We start from the raw sequence: 14,369 nt of genomic DNA, 5'->3' as shown, positions 1-14,369 counted from the left end.
CACAACTCACAGTCCGGGCCCGAAGTATTTACGAACTTAGTAAACAAGATAGAGTTAAGAGTTTGGGGGTTTGGTTTTTTTGGTTGGTCGTTTTTTGTTTGTTTGTTTATTTTTTCCCCAAAGAATTTGGGAACAGAAAAATCAAGTTAATTGCTAGTATTCACACAGGAAACCTGTAGAACCAGGCTTGAACACTAGTTTCCAGAAATCTAGGCTAGCATTTTATTCACAAGAACAATTTTTTTAATATAAGAATGATGCTTTTATCTGAGAGATGCACTGTCCTTTTATGCCCTTTTATTTTTACTTTAAATAAACACTCAGATTAAACAAAATGTGAATTATTTACCAGCCCATAAATAAAACATGGGTACTCCTGGTTGTATGGATGAAGAGGTTAAAAGCAAGAGCAAAAATTTATTCCTATAGTTCTCAATGATTTCATGAATTCTCTTCAGATTTTTCAATTGCTATTAAGCCTGAAAGAAGCCCTATAGATAATTAAAAGACTTTTTTTCAGGAATCTCAATTTTCCAGAACAATAAAAGTATGACTTAACTGGTATGTCAGGTCAGAAGTTGATATGGATTTAAATTCCATACATTCAGAGTTTTGGAAACACCTTATAATTTTTAGACAACTTAAAGCAAGCAATTGGTCATTTACTAATTATATACACTGAATAATTAATTTCAGTTATTCATGCCTTTTATTGGCTTAATCAAATCTCTACAGGGACTGGTCACAGCTCATTCCATGCGTGTTTCCATAAATATATTTGCACACCTGTATGCACACATATATACATTCGCGTAAAAGTTTAGAACATTCAACCTTACATAAACTATCCCAAGCAAAGTTTTCTCTGAAATCCATTATTACATTATCTATACAGCCTCAGAGACCCTAGACTTACACTACCCTCCCACCCAGAGACATTGTGAATGAAAACAAATGAACTCAATTTCACATGTACTCTGAAACAGTTAAAACCCTATAATAACAAACACTGTATTATATGTATAATTAATGTGCATATATTTATACAGATAATGTAATTAATTACAATACAATATATTTAGGTTAAGAGGAGTATTAAGTTAAAAAAGTCCAACCTGCAATTACCCGTATGAAATAATTCTTCCTTTTGCATTTGACTCAGTCATTGGCCGAGGCAATCAATTCAGAGAGTATAAAGTACGATCAGGTAATTCAAGGCCATGCCTAAAATAACTAAATGTTGGGGCTACCTGGGGAGGAATCTGATCTGGTTCTCTCTGCTTTCATCAGCAGTAGGTTGAGGATGAAGGGAAGTTCCTTCACCTGCCTCTAATGATGGAGTAGGAAGACAGAGACAGTCAACAGCTGGTGATGAGGTAGAAAAATGAAAAGATCTATCACCAAGTCATTCAGATGGCCATGTTGCAGAACCTATTCAGTCTTTCACACATTTCAAGAGCTGCAGTTGGTGTTCCTGCTGCAGCCCTGGGGTGCAGGGATTTACAATCTATGCGCTAGAAGTTTACTGCTTAGCTAAGGCAGGACAAGTTTTAACAGGTTAAAGAAAAAAACAAAACAAAACCAAACCTGAAGCCTGATGTTTGTCGTCTTATTTTCCAATGAATATACAGATAGAATATCTTTCCACTTAAAGAAAAAAAAAAAGAGGGGGGGAGGGAGATTACACAAAATTTTTGCAATAGAAAATGTTATGGACTTAAATGTAAAATTACTGCCACCTCATCCAAATTTCCTCTTCATCCAGTAACCAGCTTTATTCTGCAAAGCTTCTGCCATCATCTAGTTAGGGAGAGAAGTGATCTAGCATAGAACACCCTCAGCTAGCTAAGACCTGCAAAGAACCTAAAGAACTGTCATCAAAACATGTTCAGAAATGAAGAGATGTAGCTTTTAATGAAGGATATATTTTAATCTGGAAGAGGAAGCACATATTTTATATCTACAGTCTAGAATGGAAATTAGTATTGAGGTACCATGAGAGTGCGCGTGTGGCATTCACAGGAAGTAGTGACTGGTGTGATGCAGTTCATCATCCACATAGATGTGCACAAATCTTCAAGTGAGAAAGTTGCCACCCTCTTAAATAAATTTACCAATCCTGCAGGAGCCATTCCTGTTGCTGGGGGTTTGTCCTGTAGCAGGTTTTGTCATGAAGTTCACAGCTACGTGATATGACAGTCTGGTGCAGAGGTTCCAACCTCAAGTCTACATTACCTATAATTTCCAGTTTACAGTTGCAATTGATTTTTTTTTATTTTTGAGAAGTATATAGTATACTTATATAAAGATGCAGGTTGGAAAGAGATTGGTCTGAGTTCAGTTTGAACTTCATAATCAGATTAAGTGAGAAAAACTCATAAGCAGGGGCAGCCTGGAGAATTTTAATTGTTGTTTGCTTAGAAAGGTTCTAAATTTCAGTTAAGTGGCATACTACATTTTAAAATTAATAGTTTTTAAGATGCAAACCTCCCCCCCCTAAACCAAGAGAACATACAATAAAAAAAAAACCCCAAAACAAAATTTTTGTTTGGGCCACAATAATTGTGAAATGGAAACTGTTTTCATTTAGCTTTATTTTTACTGAAAAAATAATGAGCATATTCCCTTATGTTTCAGGCAAACCATTTTTTTTTCTGGCTATTTAGGTGATACTTATGTACATATGCACCTAAACATAAGCAGCATTTCTTTTCCAAAATAGGGAGGTGTGAACACATGTAAGATGGCTGCAGTAACACAAATCAATGCTACAGAGAAATCTGTAAGCTTATTCAGCTACCGGATGCCATACAGCCATACTAACACAGCACTCTACCTGGGCTAAGTATTACAAGTAGTTACTTGCCTGTAACACATATACCATGGATATAGCTGTGCTGCTGTGGTACATGAGCTAGCCAGTTCAGGCAGCCTGGAACCTCTGCACCAGACTGTCATATCACGTAGCTGTGAACTTCATGACAAAACCTGCTACAGGACAAACCCCCAGCAACAGGAATGGCTCCTGCAGGATTGGTAAATTTATTTAAGAGAGGGTGGTAACTTTCTCACTTGAAGATTTGTGCACATCTATGTGGATGATGAACTGCATCACACCAGTCACTACTTCCCGTGAATGTCACTTGCACACTCTCATGGTACCTCTCAATACTAATTTCCTGCCAACAGTTATGCATAGGGTTACAATCACTCCTCAACTTCCAGACCCATCAATGTGTCAAGTGAGATATCAATCTTTATTCAGCTGTCTTGTAGTGTGGTTGCAGAACTGCATGCTGTGAAAAAAAGACACGGAGAGCTTTCAATAGTAATTCCACAGTGCTGCCACCGCATTGCAAAATAGTGAGTATGATGGAAGTCTATGACTGATACATTGGCATACTCAGGGCTCAGACAGAGCTTCCAGAATTACTTTAGACTCACACCATAATCCACGTCCAGCTGTCAAAGTAATCCATTTCAGCAGGCAGTCACTTGAATTACTATGCTGTTCTTCCTAACTGCATAACAACTTCTTAATAAATAAACGTTATTACTCTCTCTCTCACAGTTAGAACGTTTCGCACACCAAAAGACAACTTTGTCATAAGAACACAATTCTCAGTGAAGATTTGAGATGAGGATTTTTAAAAGCAACCAGTTTCTGGAAGCTGTCTGCAGAAAGTCAATGCTCAGTCTTTTCTGAATGCTCTGTGACAAGTCTCAAATAACAGAGACACCTACCTTACCCACCCAAAAAATCTTGGCCTGATTCTTTTGTAAAGAGTGTCATAGAAAGTAAATGGCAAATTAATGGCCTTGACACAATTATCCCTGCTGCTTCCATTTAAAAAAGATACATGATGCCAATCAACTTGAACTGTTAGCACCATAATGAGTATTTAAGTATACTGTACCAATGGCTCCTATATACTGAAGTGCTGTAAATTGTTTTGTATTTTCTTTATTGAAGCAGAACAAAGGTTTAGTGCTTCCCTTAGAAAGTAGGCAGCAACAAGCCCAGAACATATAATTAAACTATAACATACAAGGTATGCAAAGAATAGATGCAAGGAAGAGAAAGCCTTGCTCAGAGGCTCACAGTGATATCCTCAGCAGGCACAATGCTGCTCTCCCTAACGCCAGGGCCTTGGCTCTCTTGCTCAAACCATCTGAAGCAGCAGATGCTGATTTTGAAAGGAGATTGCATTCAGAACATGAAATTCTTCTCACAAAGCCTCAATTCAGTCTGACTGTAGATACCCTCATATCTGCTCTTATTCTTTTATCATTCAATTTAAAACAAAAAGGGGGAGCGTTTTAAATATACATGATTCTCCCCTCCATCCAAGAAGTGAGGTTGATGTATTCAGGGATCAGAAGATGACAGAGTTGATCACAGCTTCTTGCTCCTCAGCAGTTCAGCTTCTATCTAAAAGCTGCCATGGCCTTGCATAAATTGCACAGATAATGAAAAAAAGAGATAATGTACCTTTCACTATGTCTTCCTCTTCTTCTCTTACCACTGCAGTTCCCCTACACTACCTTGTTCTCCTCACCTCATAACACAGGGAAAGATAGAGAAAGAACAAGATCAGGAAAATCACCATTGAAAGCAATACTCTCCATTTTGAAATAACAAACATTTGAAAAGAAGTTCTATAGTGAGTTCTATAGTTCAGTTGGTTTGGCTCGTACTTGTGTGGAAAAAACAACCAACCAACCAACCTTTTTCCTTATGTATATCAAGACTTATTAAAGCTAAGGATCTTTAAATAAAATCCCCCAAAATTAAATGAGGAAAAATATCTTAACAGACGTTTCATCAGAATGTCTTGAAACTTCATCACTAGAATTCACTACTGCCACTAGCCTAAGGCCTGAATATATTTTCAAAAAAATGTTGCAAACTTATCTACCTTGCAGGGCATTTAGGGGAAAAGATACTGGGTTCAGAAAGGTTATCTAATGTTTTCTTAATAAATTAAAGTTTCCATAAATCATCATACATTTAAAGAAATAAAAAAAGGTCAACCACAATCCTGATAGAAAAAAACCCAAGAACCTAGAGGACCACTGCAGCTTCCAGTACAACAAACTGGAGGTAGCTGTAAGTACCCACTTGAATTACTACAGAATGTAAGATCCCTGGTTAGTACAAGCCATTTTAAGCAGAGTAACTTTGAGCATACTGAGTTTGCTGCCAACAACTTAAGACTATGTGAAACTTTGCTGTAAAAAAGATTTGTCTTGCAGAGAGACCTGAAGATACAAATCATTAACTGTTTTTTGGATCTCATTGAAAATAGAAATTGATGAGAGTTTGAAAAGATTTGTTGTAGGTATTGAGTTTGGGGTTTTGCTGGTGGTGGTGGTTTGGGGGTTTTTGTTTTGTTGTTTAAAAATACGCAGCAGTTCAGTTTCTTGAACTGACCAATAGCCTGGGAAAGAAGCCAGGGGGACGAGTGGCATTTGAGCATCTTGAACAGAATATTGAGGGAAATAAGCTCCATTGGTATCAGGGTTAATTTGGAATGCAAAGGTTAACTCAAACCAGAGTAAGGTTTTTCATTCAGTAGTAGCAAACTATTAATTCTACACAAGATATTTTGCTTGTAAATAGACAATTGAATTGAAACCAGAGTGGATTTGTAATGTCTCACAGCCAAAGACACACTACATTCGAAGGTTTCACTACCTCTAGTCACACATATATAGCTTGACTAAATGTTATCAAAAATTTTTACTTTTCTTCCTATACATAACACAGAAGAAAAGTTATAAAAGTATACAAGAATCTAATGAATAAAAGATAAATTTAAGTGAAATAATAGGACATATATCTGAAGGGTAGCATTCTTTATGTTGCCCGTTAGCTGTCAGAAATGCCGATGTTTGGTCACAGGGGTCACAACTAGACAGAACAAAATCATGACGTTATTACTACAGTGTAGATTTATTCTGGTTACAGCTTATAGTACCAAATATTGTAAGCCTATTTTAAGCTTACAGTTTAACTTAAATCAAAATGTAAGTGTGGATAAAAACAAACAAACATGGACACAGTTGGGAATAGATAACAGAGCCATGGAAAAATTTCAGCATACTTTAAGTACACATAAAATAATATACTTAGCAAGAAACTAGACAGCATACAATGACCTTTTAGTACCTACATTCCAGGAACATACTGTTGCTAATAGTTACCTCTGTTCTTTCAATTAACATCATTGCACGTATATGCCCTAGCAAAATTCAGAAAGATAAAATCCCATGAGGAAATTATTTCAAAAAGTATTATATGCTTACTGAAAATGTTTTTAATTTGTTTGAGAATGTACTAAAACACCTTTCAGTTTAGTAGTTCAGTACATCAGACAGGAAGAAGGGCCCCTCCATTGTTGGAATTACTGTAGAGGGGCATAGCAGGAGATAACTGCTACTTCTGACTACTGATAGCTGGGAAGTATGGAAAGTAACCTTTTCCATCCAAATTTGAAAACTAGCATTGTGAAAGTCTACAACACTACACTATTGGCTGGGAGAACACTGCATTCTCCTGGGAAAGAGTGTCTTTAATGAAGTGTTCTAATGTGCGGAGCTGTACCAGGCTCTTGAATAGAAAGAGGATTAACTGCTGCCAACACATTGTTGAAAGGAATGTATGGGGGTACTTACTGCATTATTTTGTGATTTGGAAAGCTGAAGAACAGATTCAATCTACTTGAGGAAGGTCCCTTCATGTTCCCTCTCTGATTTGGAGCAGTTTCCAAGACATTTTTCTTTAAAAAAAAACCGAAACAAAAACCAACAACAAAAACCACCCAAACAGAGGAGGCAGCCTCTTGAGGTCACTTCTCTATCTGTAGCTGTTCAGCCAGGAACATAGGTGGCAATGCTCCTTTTTACTCTGGGCCAGACTCTGTCCTCAGAGCATTCTGTGGGGGATGAAAGGAAAACAAAATGAAGCCACTAAGCAGCAGTAGTGCTACTGTACAGTGGCCTTTCTTATTATGTGTTTTGGTATGCTCCTTTCATCCCTGCATATTTTTCAGACCCAGTCCATGTTTACCTTTTGAACCTTGTTACCAAGCTCCTTGTACAAAAAGCATAACATATTTGAGAGCCAGTGCTGCACAGATTTCCCGTCAGTTTAGTAGAAAAGTATCAGTATCTTTCAGACATCCTCAATTCCTGTGTTAAAGTGAGTTTAAGTTTCTATCCAAAGACATGTTTTCTAAACTCTCATCTTTCTTCCTCTCATTGCACTTTATGCAGTTAATATTCTTTAATTTTTATGAAAACTTATTGGTTTGAGTATTTCATACCCAAATGTATTCAAGTATCACATGCAAGCATATGGTTTCTGACATGCAGAAACTCGAGCAGATACTAACTGAATTCTGAAAATGGTGGGATTCACATTCCATGTACCAGAATCCTCTGTGGATGCTTCAACTGCTAGGCCAGAGAGCTACCAGCATCCAAGGTTTTGGTAAATGTCTGCATGAAGACAACCATACAGTGGATTGTTCCACTGTTAGATGCTTATTCAACTAGTTAGCAGTCATAAAATCAGTCTCGTTTGTACGACCATAATGACTGCAGTACTTCCAGACACACTGGAACGCTGAGATGTTTGCCAGGGACACATAAAAAAGTAAAAAGTGATATTCTTTTGTCACAGAGATCAGAGGCAGCTGCTTATCTACTGTATTTGTGCACATTATTTATTAATGAGAGTGTGGCCAACCATACAGCTATAGGAATGGCTTGGAAACAGCTATTTTGAGTTGTTGCACCACCAGCAGCATTTGTTCTCTCTTGTCGGAATCACTGCAGCTTTCCCACTATCTGACAGAGAATCTTAAAAATCGAATGCTGAGGCTCACTTGACCCTGCACCTTTCCTAGGTAGCAGTGCTGCGAGTTCTTGCTCAGGTCAGCTCTTCCTCAACACTTATGATTGCAAGCAGCTTTAAAGGATTTCTCAGGTAGTGAAATTGCTCCTTTCATTCTATTAAAACACTAAGCTCTGCTGAACAGCACAGAAGCTTTCCTGTACTGAAATATCTTTCAGGGAGTTGCGACATTTCCCTGTGGCTGTCTAATCTGCACTAATTGTTGTCTAATTTGGAAGAGAGGCTGATCTTGCATCTGGACTGCATCACTCAAAGGTGGAAAAATAACAGCTTAGGAGGAACAAAAACTTTTGAAATAATGCTTATTTTAACAATAATACATAAACATACAAGCAGTGATATTTCAGAGAAGGCTCTATTGCTTGAGTCAGTAGTGTCCAGTTTACTGACTAGACACACTAAAACTCTCAAAGTGAGGAATAACGGCTAAGAGAACGTGAGTTCACCAAAATTACATGCTTCCCACCTTTCTTTGAATACAGAGTGGTTTCCTCTCACAGAAAGTAAAAAACCCCCAGTGTTAAACAGAGTATACAAGATGCTAAAGATTTGAGGTAGTATTCTCCACTGCCTTACATACATACTCAATGACAGTGGTACTCATATGATAAACTTACAAAATCTATGCTGAATGCTAAATAATATAAAACTCTATGAAACCAAAAGCCTAACAGTTTATTTTGTAAAGTTCTCAGGACTTTTTAACATATATATATATATGTTATATATAGAAGAAGGTAAAAAGAAAAATTATCTTTCAATAAAATGAACATAAAGAGAGTCTTCTTTTTATTTCCTTAGTCAATTTATTACTGTATTTATTATTCATACTGTTTTCCAAGGTTTCTCTTGTCTGGCATGGTTCGTTATCACTTGACACAAGAAAACGTACAGAATGGTACAATATTGTCATAGGTACTAGCGATATCAAAGCTGTGAAATGTTTTTCAGTTTTAAAATATCAAACATCCTGTTCTATACAGGACTATATATTAAAAAGTAGCTGCCAAATAAAGTAAAGGGGACTTTCTGAGCTTCACTGAATGAGCAATAATCAACAGAATGAAAAAAAATTCTTGTTAGAAGAGAACCTACCTGATGCAGGATTTTGACAAAAATGTATGGGAGAACTCTCCCTTTTACAGGAAGGGATCATACATTTTAACAGAGGTAACCCTTATAATTGTAAGCCCCAGAGTATAATATATACTACATAGTACTCCTATACTACATGTAATACACACTGCATTACCTAAATTAACGTCAAAATTTAGCAACACATATGACTCAGGTTGCATATTAAATTGGTTCTGGTCTTACTTGATTCCACATCAAACAATCTCAAACCTTAGTAGGAATGAAGAAGACAAGCATTCAGAAGATGAACTGCATGACTGGCTAGTGCATGAACCCCCCTTTGGCTTGCTAACCTGCAGGGCTCTGGTTACATGATGACGACATGGGAAAGAATGACATATTGATAATGTTAATATCATATTGTAGGCATATATCTTCAAGGAAGAGAATGCCTTAAAAAGAAAAGATTATTTTCAGACTATCTTTTTTCCCCTCTAAATTCTAACATTTAGGAAACTAAAAATGGACTGGTTGTGTCGGGTGTCTTCCCGTGTAGCAGTATGGCAATCGCTGAAACACCTCCAGAACAAGCATCGATACAGCTATAAAGTTGAACAAAGGTAATCTTCCAGTGAATTTGTAGCATATTTAGTCACTAAAAGTATATGTTCTTTGAAATGAACAGAGAGAGTGTGTGCAGAACTCTCACTGGAAGTCAACATGAGCTGACACTTTCACTTTTCTGAAAGTTATGTATCCAGAACTGACAAAGGATACAAGATCTGTGTACAGTACAAACCTCTCTTTCTAAGGTTTCATGTAATGTCTAAAATATGAGATACAATATATCCACAGGTTTCTAAAAGTGCTACAAATAATCCTTGCCAGATGTTGCTGGATACCCACTTGTAATCTCCAACCATAAGTGCTCAATGATAGAAAGATGTATTTCATCTTTTAGAAGATAATCTACAGATTAAAGAATCTGTAATAAAATTCTCTCAAACTGTAAGAATTCTCTTCTGGAAATCCACTTAATTCCATACTTGGCTTTTTTTTTAAAGCAGCAGAGAGACAATTCCCAGTGGTCACATTAGCGAGAATCCCTCTGCTACAGCATTATGGACAGCTCTAAAATATTTACCTCTTACAGCATATTTTCTGTGACCTACACATATCAGAATGAATTATTCCTTATTCAGCCACATTTGCTGCTGTTCAGCCTAGTTCTTTCTTCTTAAAGTCCTGATAGGGTCCATTCATCATCCATTTTTACACTTCTTACCAAATTGAAAGGTAAGATTAAACTCTCCTCAGCAGACTCTTCTCTAAAATTTCTAGTACTGCTTGCAAATAATGACATGTACATCTTGTGTCAAACCCCACCTTAATAAAGTCAGTACTTAAGTTACCTGAATGTAACATGACGCTACTTAGCAGCTACTGTGTATATACATATATTGCTTGTTTCCATTTTTATTATGTATATGTGTATCTTTGTGTGTATCTACAGCGAGAGACAGACAGTGATGGATAAACACAGAACACCCCCCTTCTCCTCTAGCCATTCCTAACCTATTTTCCTTCAGCCTCTTTCACTGAATCATATGGCAACTTCTTAACCAAGTCTGAGAGTTTTCTTGGTACTCTCTCAATACATCCAATGACTCCTTCAGAATTTTTGCAGTTTTCCCCCTACTCCACTCCGGACAAGTCATGCAGTGACTAAAAACTCCTCTTTATTCACCTTCTGAGTGACATAAATTAGTTCAGCACACAGTAGCAGCTGTGAACTGAAAGCACCTAGAAGAAATGTAAGTCAACCTGATGGCTCTCAAAATTTGTGTTGAGCTTTTAGACAGTCTCTAGACTTGTACTTGGTTGTTCACTCTTAATTAAAAGTTCATAGAATGAGAACTACAGACCACAAAAAACTGAGAACTGTTGCATGATTTTGTAAAATAGTCCTTGCTAGTGAGCTCTTGCCTACACAGTAATGTAACAAATCAGTGATGGTAAGCTTTTATGTCTTCCACACAGGACAGGCCAATATAAAACCATTACCTGGCTGGCAAAAAAACCCCCAAAACCTCTGTCAACATAGTTTTCATACTCACTGGCCTTGTACTAAACCCTGGTTACAAAAAAAAATCTATGAAGTGAAACTGCAAAGGAGCAGGGGCACAAGGCAGTAAAGCCTAGCTGATAGGTCAAGAGAGAAAAAAGAAAACTGCAAATGTACAGCAGCTATTTTGGGAGGTCCCAAGTCCTTTGTCCACATTTACAGCTACTGGGTCTTCATAAAATATCACTTTCCTGTAGCACTTGCAACTTACAGTATTATTTGTAATTAAATAAATTCAGATAAATTCTACTGGCTCAATTTTTTACTTGTAAACTAAAACCAATAGTCAGCAGAGTTGAAATCATTAAAAAATAGCTGTTGAAGGGACTTTGGGAAGATATCAGTCGTTTTCCATTCCACAGAGGACAACTATGCGTACACCATTGTTTCAAGGCCTGCACTGATTGATGTTCTGTAACCTTTACAGGAATTCCATAGCAATATTTAATGAGTCTTTCTCAGGAAGTCCTCCTGACACTGCAGATCAATTTCCCTGACGCCATATAAGAATACAGTGGAAAACAGTGACAAAAAATTACCAAAAAAGGTTTGCTTTTCCCCCCTTCTCCGGTCTGTGTTCACTGTATTTTTTTTTTCACAGCAGGAGCATCTCTCCTTTGAGCATTTATTTTGACTTAAAAAAACCAAGCAACCACCCTTTCTGTTAATGCCCTGAATCTACAAAGCCATACTTGTGAAATACTCTTAAGTGTCTAATTTTTTTTTCTTGTGGTGATACTTTTTCAATAGCCAAAAATAGATACAGGCTTTCTTAATTGCACAGAACTATTTGCTTTATGCAGTATCCATGCTGAGATAGCCCAAAAGTAGGTGAGCATGACTGCTGTTTAACATGGTTTTCAGAACTACATGGGCATCTCTAAAAATCCCTTCCACCAAGGTCCTTAAGATTCTTAGTTTCAAGACAGTAAGCAAATCTAATGGACACATTCTTGGACAGTTGAAAATTACAAAAGCTGCATGCATAGTTAGAGAATTCCAGAGGTATTGAAAAATATGTCTTGGAAGAGTTACATGCTATTTGTTTGCACATCTAGTCTTGCAAACCCAATTCCCATGGTAAACTGCTAGACAAAATACTTACTGGGGTGGGCAACCTTGTAAAATATGAATGTAACTTTCCAGAATGTCCTGTGCAAGATACCTCTCTTCTTTAGGGGAGCTACTGAAGTGGACTAATTAGTTTCAGGCAGCAATTGCTGCCAACTGTATCTTGCTTTTAGTTTTCTAGAAGATTTAAGTTTGCTTAGGTACCAGTGTAGGAGGCTATACATAATAACTATTAAAGAAGGGGATGAGCTCACTTTTGTATTTGCACAAAACCAGACATAACTGAAAGGAGGTCTTTCAGAAGAAGTCTTCTCTTATACAAGTAACAAAAAAATATATGAGAAACCAATTAAAACCCTAGTGAAGCCAGAAGAAACATGCCTGGTTATTTTGGCATGTTCTGCAATTGACTGACTTGGTCAAGCTTGTCATGGAACAACTAAGGTTTTGCTATTTTACACCTTTCACTTTTTTTTTTTTTTTAATTTCCATGCAAGCAAACTGTGCTTCTCTCAGATATTTCTTTCCCTACAATATCAGAAAGTGCATGTATAGAAGATATACATGTCTTTAAACACACACTTCTGCATTAACAATAATGAAAATGCCCTTATTGTTACCAATTATTTAAAAAAAAAAAATTTAGCATTCCTTCAGCAAAACTGGGTATGTGACCCAGCAGCTTCTAAAGGTCACAGTTTTTTAAGCATGTTGCTCAGCTGCCTGTGCATGTTTTCCAACTATTATCAGGTAATAATATTATTGCTAGAACTTTTACAATTGTGTAATTAAGGAATATTTTAAATAGCTCATGTATGACCTTTGCTACAAAAATGTAATTTCTATTTTTGCCAACACTGCAGGCCAGAACTTTCCCATATTTTATCGTAGGAACTAACTGAATGCTACAAATTCCCAAAAGACATTCTAAGTAGTAGATAGTGGAAATAAATATTTTATAAACTGTATCTGAAATAATGGTATCATTCTAAAGAACTAGGAAAAAGACAAAATTTGTTCATGGTACCTTCACAATTAAAGAAATGTTTATTATTACCTTAAGTGCCTACAGCTACTGGAGAGGAGTTAGTTACATTTTAAATTTACTTTTCCAAAACATAACAGTGCATCTCCTAACACCAAATTTTTATTATTCAGAACTTCCCATTATAAAATCCTGTTTTCAGATACAAGTATATTTATTCAGACTCCTACTGTTTAAATAAAGGTTCTTAGCTTCAAAAAAATTCTTTGACTGCATCCAAAACACAGACATAGGAAAAAATATTTATTGCAATAACCTGACAGCCTTATTATTGAAGAAAAAGAGAGAAAAGCACATATTGCCAACAGAATTCATCTGGATACAGGTAAAATCTTCCTAGGTTCCTCCATCAAAATGCTCTAATGCTGCATACTTACTAACTTTGCACAATTTGCAGAACATAAGGAATAAAAAAAAAGCCACCTGGAGGACTAGTAGTTAGGCAGACTTGAAGATAAGTTGGACTGAGGCTGTCTGGAGAAGGTGGCTGGTCTTTCTCACACTAGCAGATAGGCATGGGGAGAGGAAGAGAAGCAATGAGCAGAAGAAAGAGTGGTCTATGAATTTAGGGAGCAGATGAAAAATGTTTAGGGAGTTGAGACTGGAGACCAGTGAACAATCATCCTGAGACTAGATGCAAGTTCAGGGAGCGGACAACTGGCTGGATAAAACGACTGGGACTAGGTGGCTGGAGGTGGGAAGCAGTAATATACTTGATTTAGAGACAAGACAGAGGACAATTTGAACTGCCCAAGAAAAGAGACTAGGATGAATTACAATACAAAGAAGAGACAGCAGTGGGAGATATATGTGTGAATGCCAGGATTGGATGTAATCCTAGGGAAGGATACTAAACTAGATAGCTGTGGTGGGGATGCCAGGCAGGCACTAGCATGGACCAAGGAGTAACAAATCAACTGAGGAATCAAGATAAGAACTGAGATAGCTCATCAATGTCCCAGACGCACGCTAACATTTAGGTTCCCTCTGAAAAGACCTTTCAAACTGTTCAGAACTAAAGATTAGAAACATGGGGAATGAAGAGGTGATTTGCATACACAGAGGGAAGAGGCTAGATAAGGGAACAAACAATCAGAAAGCTCACCCATCATGCTGGAAACCCATATTCA

The 14,369-nt window shown here is 37.0% G+C and overlaps 1 protein-coding gene across 1 annotated transcript in view; it reads right to left on the bottom strand.

The window, feature by feature from the left end:
- Window positions 1–14,369, bottom strand: part of SLC6A11 (solute carrier family 6 member 11) — a 104,311-nt gene that overhangs the window by 76,775 nt on the left and 13,167 nt on the right. The window lies entirely within an intron of this gene.

This window comes from Buteo buteo, chromosome 21 (genome assembly GCF_964188355.1).
Source record: "Buteo buteo chromosome 21, bButBut1.hap1.1, whole genome shotgun sequence".
Classification (NCBI taxonomy): domain Eukaryota; kingdom Metazoa; phylum Chordata; class Aves; order Accipitriformes; family Accipitridae; genus Buteo; species Buteo buteo.
The sequence above is the reverse complement of the archived record's forward strand: the minus strand, read 5'-3'. Positions and strand labels throughout refer to the sequence as shown.